Raw genomic sequence first — 11054 nt, forward strand, 5'->3', positions numbered from 1 at the left:
ACTTGCTTTTCCTTCGTTTATTTGTTTGCTTTTTGTGGTGCTGGGGATTCTAGGGCCTTGCACATGCAAGGCAAGCACTCTGCCACTGAACTCTATTCTCAGCCCCACAATCTCTCTTTTCCAAGTTTTAAATAGTAAACTGTATCATCCTTTAAATTCAATATATTTTATATTTTTTAACTTCTCCTAAAGCATGTTTTTCATTCTGCAGTAGATCCCACTTATAAGGTCATGATATGTGTGTGTGTGTGTGTGTGTGTGTGTATTCATAAACATGTCAACAGAGAAGGCCACCACAGGACAACCTTAACTGTCAGAGAGGATGGCAGAACACAGCATCCAACGTTCTCATAAAATGTGAGCAAATCAGTTTTCAAGTGCAATTACTATACAATCAGACCTTATTGTTCTAAAAACATTTTATTAAAATAATGTTATATATATACATATATATATACATATATATATACATATATATATGTATATATATAATATTTTTGCTTTCATTTGTTCAATATATGCCTTTTTAAAGGATTTGGTTCAGTTTTTGCCTCTTTTTAAGAATTTTACTTTATTTAATTCAACAACAGATATGTGTTCTGCCACATAAGCATACTCTATATTTTATCTTACAATTAACAAACTCATCTCACCATGATTTTTTTTTTCAAATGGTGTTTTTATCACATCGTTTCTTACATGCACACTTTGTTTATTTCAGCCTATTCTTTGTCACTTTCTCCCTTTTGGTCCACTGCCTCATTTGGAGACTTGCGTTCTTTAGACCTTGCTTTGATGCTTCTGGATCTCACAGCTCTCAGTACCCTGCAGATAGTTCACTGAATTGTAGCTGTGTGGGAATTGATTGGGAATGCATCTGTAGCTTGGCTCAGCAGGGAAGTCCTGACAACCAAGTCATCAATATGCGCTCCCACACAGCTGGCTCCTCTTAAGTCCACTCTAAGATTCTACATCAGGAACATCCAAATGAGACTGTGCTCTCCAAAACTGGGGCTCTGCCTCCCTGTATGTTTGGATTTATTTTTTCCTTTTGTTTTTTTCTGATAGTACTGAAACAAGTTCCATAGAAAATAAATCTGAGATATAAGCAAGAAGATTAAAAAAAAAATTAAACCAGGCTCCATCATCACCAATTGATGTTTCTATCCAAATTTGGGGCAATTATTCTGTTAATAAATTCACTGAAGGTAAGTCTCCTTAGAAAGTGTGGACATAGGAACACAATGGCTGCATCTGTGTGAGTCTGGGTGGTTTCAACTTTCAGGCAACCCTTGGAAAATGGTACTTTTATTTCAGTTTATATCTCCTGCGTTTTGATATGAATAGCTTTAAGATTCAAAGCAAATGTCAGAACACTGAAGATTAGTAATTGTTTCATCTGAAACCAGAAATCTCCTGTGTACAGGAGGTGACCCAGACTGATGCAAAGAGTTTCAGACTCTACAATCCCTAAGGAAGCTGAGCTGCATATTGAATGGTATAATTATTATTTTCAGAAAAAAAGGGGAGTTTTGCTTGTTTGTTTGTTGCACTGTATGGTTGTATGCAGATGTAACTATCCTTGTGGATTTTACTAAGGAACTAAGTTTGCTCTTACCAATTTGATCATATTCACATCAGGGCTGAGTTGACCTTAAGGGGATTAAAAAAACACTGTGTCAACAAAAACTTGGGAACAACATTAATGTATGTGTTAAGAAGCAAAATCGGGGGGTAAGGTTGTGGCTCAGTGCTAGAGCACTCGCCTAAGACGTGCGAGGCCCTGGGTTTGATCCTCAGCATCACATAAAAATAAATAAAGATATTGAGTTCAGCTACAACTAAAAAATAAATACTAAAAGAAGAAGAAGAAGAAGAAGAAGAAGAAGAAGCAGCAGCAGCAAAATGGCCAAGTAGCCATTGCAGTAAATAAATTATCTGGTGAAATCATACATGAAAGTTAAGAGTCTTGTAGTCTAGATATGTTTTCTGCACATAAAATATTAGAAATCACAAAAAAACCAAACCCTTATTTCCCACTCAATTTGAGTTCCTGTTTACTTAAAGAAAATGAAAGGGTGAATTCTGAGATTATTAATGGGAATATAATTATGGAATTATAGCAATTAAACTTGAAGAAAAAATAGAAAGTTTTATTATTTAACAATATCTCTTTGGGCTTTGTGCTGTAGTTGTTGTTTTGTTGATGCTCATGCTGGTGTGGCTGGTTTCCAAAGTGCCAGACTGAAGCCTGAGATGTGTAACCCAAGACTCTTTCAAAAGCTTTTTAAAAACATATTTGTAAATCTTATTTTGATCTAAGTTTTTAAATATTCTTTAAGTTCCTCTAGTTCTATCAGCTAGGAAAGATTTAAGTCATAGCAGATTTCTACTATGACCAGTTTAACTGTATGCAAAAAAAAGAAATTATTATAATAAGAAATAAGATGTTTATTTCATTGAAACTTTGAATATTTTTTAAAACATTTTTGAAGCTGAGTGGGTGCAAAGGAGTGCATCTATAGTCCCAGCTACCTAGGATTCTGGGACAGGAGAATTGCAACTTTTGAGGCCAGCCTAGGCAACATAGGCAATATAGCAACATCATGTCAAAAAAAAGGCGGGGGGGCACCATTAGTCTTTTCAAAGCCCTTTTATTCTTGAAATTTGAAATACATGATTTGGTTTCAGATATAGTAGTAAGGCATTAAGTAAAGAAAATGGAATCACTAAATTAAAAATGATTGCTAATGCTTAAGCACACTAGAAAGTCATGACTAAGGGGAAAAAATGTAAGTATTGTAGTAGATATTTACAGTCATTCTTACAAAACCGTATATCAACTGGGAGAATTCTATAAAACTAAACATTTTGTCTTTGGACATAAACACATTTTGAAAATTTTAAGTATCTTATATGGAAGACAAACAAATTGATTTGGATTTGTGTAAGGATTATGTTTGCAGTAAGACTAAACAGTACACTGAAGGATGAAGGTAATTCATAAGGAAACACTTTAGAATATAAATACTATATCCAGTTTTAAAACATGTATAATGCACCGTACTTGTGATTCCATGATAATCATATTCACTGGCAGCTCTGATTCTTTCTTCACCTCCCATTCTCCTAATCACACTACTATAGACTGAGAGGCACATAGCCTAACCCCTTCACTTTACAGACGAGAAAATGGAGCTAAAATAAAATTTAAAATACAATAGGGCAATCCAGTGGGAAAATTCCCTAAGCAGTTAAGAATAATATGCTTAACATGGAGACCTTGATTTCTGTCATTCTCTTTTGTGATAAAAGTAACTCTGCTGTGCTGGAGACAAATCTGAAAGTACAAAGACAAGGAAATAAATAAGGAATTAGAAATCTAAAAATGATGCAAAGGATATGCAATAGTTGTATTGTAGCTTGTTTTACTTGACATTGACACAGAATTAAGCACAAGAAGTTGAGTGTTAGGAAACTGCAATTCCAGCCCCAGTTCAATTATATATTTAATTGACTAATTTGAGCTTTCTTGGTGTCCATTTCTCTTCCTCTAAAATGGGCATATTCATAGTTATCCAGCCAAATTATGGGACATTTGTGTAGAACAAATGAGACAATGGATTGGAAAGGCTTTGTACATCCCAAAACATCAAAAAAAAAAAAAAGTGTGTGTAGTGTGGTGGCACTTATAAACTAGTATTGCTTCAGATCAGACTTTATGCCAGATGATACCAAATTAAGGTTGTGGGAAGTAGTCAATTGATAAACATTGAAACTAAGGTATGCTTTCAATAAGTCACACCAGCAGCCATTTCTCACTATTTGGCTAGCTACTGGGCTCTTCTTTGTATTTGTTGGCAAACCTTACTTATTTCACAAAACCCTCTCTAGGACATTGCAAAGCAACCAGCGCCCCTGTGCACCCTCAGCACAAATACCCATCTTCTACACGCCCTTTTTTGAAACACTTCACTCATTCATATATCATTTTAAAATTATACTTCAGCCTTATATCCTTGCCTTATGCTGTTCTGGAATTTGTAAATCAAATCACCAACAACAAACAGTAAAAACAACAAGTTTATGCTAACAGAGCTACTTTAAATTAAAGGGCAAAGACTACAAGAAGCCGATAATCAAAGCCTGCCCAAAGGACAGTGGGGAGACACTAATATAACCGGACTCCTAGCTTATAAAGGAGTTAAAAATGAAACAGCACCTGCTTAAAATCAATATGAAATTCTATAGGCAGCCTTTACAAAGAAATCAAGGCAGTCACAATATGATCTCAGCTGCTCACTCCCGGAAAGACAGGATCTCTCCACCGTGCAGCACCAGCTAAAGGCAGAAGCCAAGTCCTCCTGAAAACCCCACTAACATGGAATTACTGCAATCAGGCAGTGTGGTCAGGAGGGCATGGGTGAGATTGATGAGGTTATCAAGAGACAAATAGGGAGCAAACCTATGCAAATTGCTGAACAGAAAAGAAAAAACATGTTCACATAGCATACCATCAATAGTTTTCTTTTGAAAGAATCAGATGTCTGCTTAACCTACCAAGAGATTTCCAGATATGCATTTTCAATTAAACAAGAGCAGGAAGGAGCACCAACATCCGACACAGAATGTCTCCTATAAGGCAGATTCTGTGGTAGTCAGAAGCTGCCCTTCCTGCCTGACTTCACAGCACTACTGTGAACTCATCTTTCTATGGACAGAGAATATAGTACATAGAAACAAGGAAAGAAAATGTCCATTTCACGTAGAAGCATGCATATGTATTTTTAAACAAATGACTCATGGTAAATCAGGAACATTAAGAGCTCAAAGAATTGTCACTTTTTATAATTTTTTTTTTTATCAGAGTTTCTCTTTGCAGACCCTGTTTAAATAGTTGAAGTTGCCATTATGAACAAAACTTTCAAACAGAGATGATTAATGGTGGCAGAGACACCAGAAACTACTCCAGCTCATACTCCTCATTTTACAGGTAGGGAAACTGAGGCACTCATTGAGGTGCTTATCTTTCCCAATTTTCTGGACTAGAATTAAAATACTTCAAGGTTCACCAAATAAAAAATGATGATCACAAAAACTTGTAGTAATTAATACATTTCTAGATGTTTATTAAAATTTTCAAGCAGAATCATACCTCCTATCAGGAAAACTTATAAGATGACAGCAAATATTGTTGTAATTTTCTTTTTTTCTTTTTTCTTTCTTTTGAAGAAACAAAGGTTAGAAATTTTTTCACGTTAAAATTTAGCTCTCTGGGTACCTTGTTGTGCATGCCCAAGGGCTCAGGAGGCTGAGGCAGGAATATCGTGATTTCAAAGACGATCTCAGCAACAATGAGGTGCTAAGCAACTCAGTGAGGCCCTGTCTCTAAATAAAATACAAAACAGGGCTAGGGATGTGGCTCAGTGGCCATGTTCCTCTGAGTTCAATCCCTGGTACCAAAAAAATAAATAAAAATAAATTAGCTCAAGAAAGAAAGAATTTTAGACTTATTCTATAGGTGGCCCATGTTTTATTTCATTCCTTGGAAATCTATGTGCTCATCCAATTTATAAATGTTCTAAAATGTTTCTTAGAATGACCCTGGGAGCCCAAGCCTGGAAAATTATATGCATCTTCAGAGGTTTTTATTAGTACAGATATTAGGAGGACCTGGAGAAGAATCTTTAGTTTATGTTTGAATTTAAAATGTGGTTTCTTTTTTTACAGATAATTCCCTAAGGGGAATGACATCACAGGGGAAATTTTAAGAGCCAGATACCTTAGTCAGCTTCACATATAAGGATGTTAGGATCAGGCTTAGTATTCCTGGTACTGATTCACTTCTAGAGAAAGGGAACGAAAAAGTAGTCATCCTATTTATTGTCTCTGCCATTACAGCAGAAAAAGTAACTATTTTTTCCTTTCTTATAAGTTTCTTTATACAACTGAGGGCTTTATGAGGAGCAAGTTGGAGAAGACTACTGTAAAAAGGAGAAATCACATGCGTGCCAAACCACAAGAGCCCAGGGAAGCTCATGATGGAAATAAAAACTTGAAGGAGATAAATATGTTCTTATTGAATAAAACATTCCCCAAACTAGGTACTGAAGATTCATGTATGGAGCGTTTCCCATGCCCTCTCCTACCTTCTTTATTCTCCCATGCTTTAAAACCTCATTTTTACCAGCACCACAAAGTTCAGGAGTGACATCTCTATTATTTTGGAAGTGACATATAATATTCATCAGTGAAATAAACACAAAAATCCAATTAACTTAAACTGGAAAGAAAGCAATATTCATTTTTACACTGTTTCCAGACCTAAAGAACACATATGTATTTTAAGTACTATGAAGGCTGTTTATAGTACACAGTTAACAGTATTTGTGATATATAGTTAGGAGACATGGGGGGGGGGGTCTTTTTCTTTTCTTTTTTTTTTAATTGCAACTTCATTCTTTCCTGTAAAGATGATTTTGATAAGTGTTCTTCTTTGAAAGTTGGGAAGCTAGGGGAAGATTAATCTAGCCCAGCAAAAGAACTAAAGTGGCAAAAATTGATTAAGGCATTAAAATACCTACAGTATGTCTAGAAAATATGAGCTGTCTCTAAATGGTCCCAGTAAATCACAAGCTAAACTCGAAGGAAGCAGTTAAGAAGAGCTTCCCTGAGTAATAGAAAAGTTTTCAGGGTAAAGTATTTTGAAAGTGTCATTTTATTTTTATATACTGTGCAATCAGAGAGAAATATTTATACAGCTCAGCACAATCTTTTCTCTTTAGTTTTTTAAGAAAGAAGTATGACCATAATGCACAGGTAATATTTATAATGTATATAATCATATAGATATTCTATATACACAAAAATATTTATTTTACTTATAACCAGTTATATGATATGATTTAAGAAATCCTTCAAACTCCACTGCCCACATGTATTGCCTTAAAAATCCCCATCTTACCTAAAATTCTCCAACTTTGAGTTTCTCTTCCGGGGTATTAGGAATAGTTTATAAATTACTCTACTGAAAATAATATTACTTGAATGTAAATAAGGTCCAAACTCACTTATCTGATCTATAAGATCCTATATAAACTGGCACCTGTTTATTTCTATAATCTCACCTGTTCAATTAAAAATTGTAAATATAAAAAAGAAGAAGAAGAAAAGAAGAAGAAGAAAAGAAAAAGAAAGAAAGAAAGAAAGAAAGAAAGAAAGAAAGAAAGAAAGAAAGAAAGAAAGAAAAGAAGGAAGGAAGAAAAGAAGGAAGGAAGGAAGGAAGGAAGGAAGGAAGGAAGGAAGGAAGGAAGGAAGGAAGGAAGGAAGGAAGGAAGGAAGGAAGGAAGGAAGGAAGAGACTTGGAAACTTGGAAACGTATTACTTAAAGATTTTAGAGGAAGTGGTAAAGCAATTAAGATCCCTTTTTATGTTAGCATGTTTAGCACCTTGATTTGATATGGTATAAGAAGCAAATAAAATTTGATTTGGTTTTGGAAGTAAAGAATTTGAAATATGCTTCTCTTCCTGAGGCAAACAGGCCATGTATGATGTTACCGTGGTGGTTCAGGGAGAAGAAGAGAAGTTGTGAGTATTTAGAAGATTTCAAAGTGGATCAAAGCCACTTAAAAATAGAATCAAAATCAGAGTTTTCTCAGAGCTGGGCTCCCTGTGTCTGCCTCAAGTGTCTTTATTTAACCCTTCCTTGGATTAAATTCCTTTCATGAATTTTTCACATATTCCTCAAAAAAAAAAAAGACCAGTCCTAATGTCTTCAATTCCCAATGTACGCTCTCTTCTATTCCTCCTCTGAATAAATGAATGCACCATTTACTCTCTTTAGAAGAGCAAAACCATCCCAGCAAACACCCCCTCGGCACTCAGGGCTCAGGCCCGCTTCCGAGCAAGCCCCACTTGTCCCTGTGCCATGATGTAATCCCTTGGTGCCTCCAGTACCTGTTAGAGTCTCCACTGTGTTGGAGCTCCCACTGCCTTCAACACATACCTTGGAAAATAATTTTGCCTTTATTCGATATTGGAGGTCTTTTCTCTACCATCTTATTTTTCTCTCTTTTTCCAGCAGCAGACTTCCAAAATAACTGTCTACCGAATATACTTCCTATTCAATTTTTTTATTCTGGTTCTGAAATCTACTTTCTCCACTTTCTAACCTAAGAAAACTGAATAATATCTTTGATCCACAAGCCAATTTTATTTAATAATTATCTTTTGTAAGAATAAACTTCTTCATAAAGTGAAAATGCTAGAATTTTCTTGTTGCATTTATTCTGTAGCTTAACATCAGTACTCCTAAGTGGAATGGTAAGCACAGAGGTTAATTAGGCTGAGATGGAATGAGGTTTTTATCTAAGACTATAAGTAACTTTCTATTATAGTACAAAGTATTCAAAACACCCTCCCAACTGTTTTCTAAGAGACATTCGAAGGCTAATGACATGTCAACAGACCTAGGCAGGTCCAAACATGCCTGAAATGCTGTTTGTAGAGTTAAAATAGAAGACTCATCATCCCTTCTCTTGACATCAAAGGCTAAGAAGCCAGAAACACTATGGTAAAGTAGGCAGAATACACTTTCAATCACACTAAGCATAAAATGCATTACATTTTTTAAATAACATATTTTTTTAAACAAGGATTGTAGAAAACTTCAGTGGCAAATTATTCAAAATAATTATAAAATAATTATAAAGAATGATTTGGGGAAGACACCATATGGAGTCACAAAATTTCCTGTTTTCATATGGCTCATGAATTCATAGTCATATGACAATATTCATAGGCTTTACAGTTGAAAGAATTATATCAGCTAGAATCTGGAAGCCATGTGATATTAAACAAAATAAAATGAAAAGACTATCAAGAGAAAATCCTTTGCTTTCTGAGCTATTTAAGTTATCTTCAAGTGTTGGATACCTATTCTTACAATTATATTTACTCTGCTTCCTTGGGAACAATTTGATAAAACAGAAATAATGTGTAAACTGTTCAATTAACAAAAACATTAATTGTGTATGAAACAAACAACATACATAAGGGTTCACTGGATCCAATATCAAAGCTCTTTATTGGCTTTCTTCTTACTAACGTACAATTCAGGGCCCTCAGACTAAACTTCTGCATGAGTAGCTGGTAGGCTATATCTCAGCACCCCTTTACCTTAATGAGAAATTCTTAAGAACAATTTAGGATATTTACTTTTTCATCATCAAACTTTGTTTCTCTTAATCTATGTCTGAGCCGAAATATTGATAAAATTCCCATTTTATGAACTTTTCTGAGAAACTTTTATCATAATATCAACATTGTAATTAAAATATCTACAAATTAGTTATCAACAGTAGGTCAAATTCTCGTCTTAAATTATCTGATCAGGATATACTCCAGTATCTTTCCCCTTAACTTTTAGTGAATAGCTTTGAAACATATTTTTGAACAATTGAGTGAAAGCTTTTTTATTGCAACAGATTAAAAGACAAATATTCAGCCTGGAGTTGTGAGTCAATGGTAGGGCTCTTGCCTAGCATGTGAGAGGCACTGGGTTCAATTCTCAGCACCGAATACAATTAAGTGCATAAAATAAAGGTCCATGAACATCTAAAAAATAAAAAAGACAAATATTCTCCTATGCATTTATAATAACATAGAGGGATGCATCTCATGACCTAAATCCTATAATTCAGAATCCACTTATAAAGTCAGTTTACTTGTTGGTTATCTGCTTTGGAAAGGAAATTCCCAATATCATTGGTGACAATATCACCCTAATTTTCTTCTTTTTTATCTCTTTCATATCACAATCATCATTATTTCACTTGTTTTTCATGGCAGCATATTTACAAAGAACAGGCTTTCAGTTTGTCTTTGTCAACGTTCTTTGTTTGATCCATTTTGCCAAACTAGTCCTTTAATAATTCAGTTAAAATAGCCAAAGCAGATGTGTTTTGAGAACCAATTAAGAGCAATGTCTTTTTTAGAAAATCTACATTTAGTAATTTTAGTAATTCTAACATCTGCTATGTGGTAAGTTATTCTATCTAATTATATTTCTTAATTATCTCAATGCTGAGAGATGATAGCCTAATCTTCTAACTGAATATTCTACTAAATTAAAAATATATTGAAAGTATCCATTCCAACACTTCTCACATAGCCTCACTTTTATAAGAGAACACACAGTGATCTTCCATTGTCATGTGAGATAATTTCAGTAAGAATGTAGGAGCAAGTTGCAAAAGCTTCTTTAATGATTCTACTCTGATTCAACTTGCTTTATAAATATAACCTAATTATTTAATTATGTTTAATGATTTATCCAATGTTTCCTGATGTGGCTTCTAATTTAAGTATCTTGACTTTTGAAGTATCCTTCATACTTCACCTCAAATACCTTTTAGATCAAGAGATACAGTATATCCTCATATAAATGAGCTCTGCATTATCTGAAATCTGTCCCAAGCCAATTCTAAGAAATTTAGAGTTTCTTGAAAATAAATATTGTATGTGATTTAGTAGCAGACATCTCTATGACCAATGGGAATAAAAAACACTTGTTCTCATAGGTGATCTACAGAATGCATACATGCTGCCCAAAAGTAGATGTTCAGTTCTCACAGTAAGGTCTGGATTTGCTTGATCAAAACACAATTCATTATTTCCCTCAGCATTCATAGTCTAATAATAGACATATTAGGTACTTTGCTGTACACTTTCAGGCATTTTTTTTTTTTGTAGATGATGAAGAAATCGAAGAATAGCACACTCCAAAAATAATATATCTGAGAAGTCTCTGAAGCAGATTGAAGAAGCCTATTTGGTGACTCACCAGGACATTTTCCTTTCTCTTTCCAGCACGTTTTGTTGTTTATCGTCGGAACAGGTTGTGTCTTTGCAGGTGAGGGAGAGGGGCAGGCAATGCAACCCCATCCCAGACCACAAGTCAGCAACCTCACATTGTCAACTTCTGGGCAAAGGTGATATTTCTCTCTCTCTCTCTCTCTCTCTCTCTCTCTCTCTCTCTCAAAAAAAAAAAAAAA

Source organism: Marmota marmota, unplaced genomic scaffold (genome assembly GCF_001458135.2).
Source record: "Marmota marmota marmota unplaced genomic scaffold, marMar, whole genome shotgun sequence".
Taxonomy (NCBI): Eukaryota; Metazoa; Chordata; class Mammalia; order Rodentia; family Sciuridae; genus Marmota; species Marmota marmota.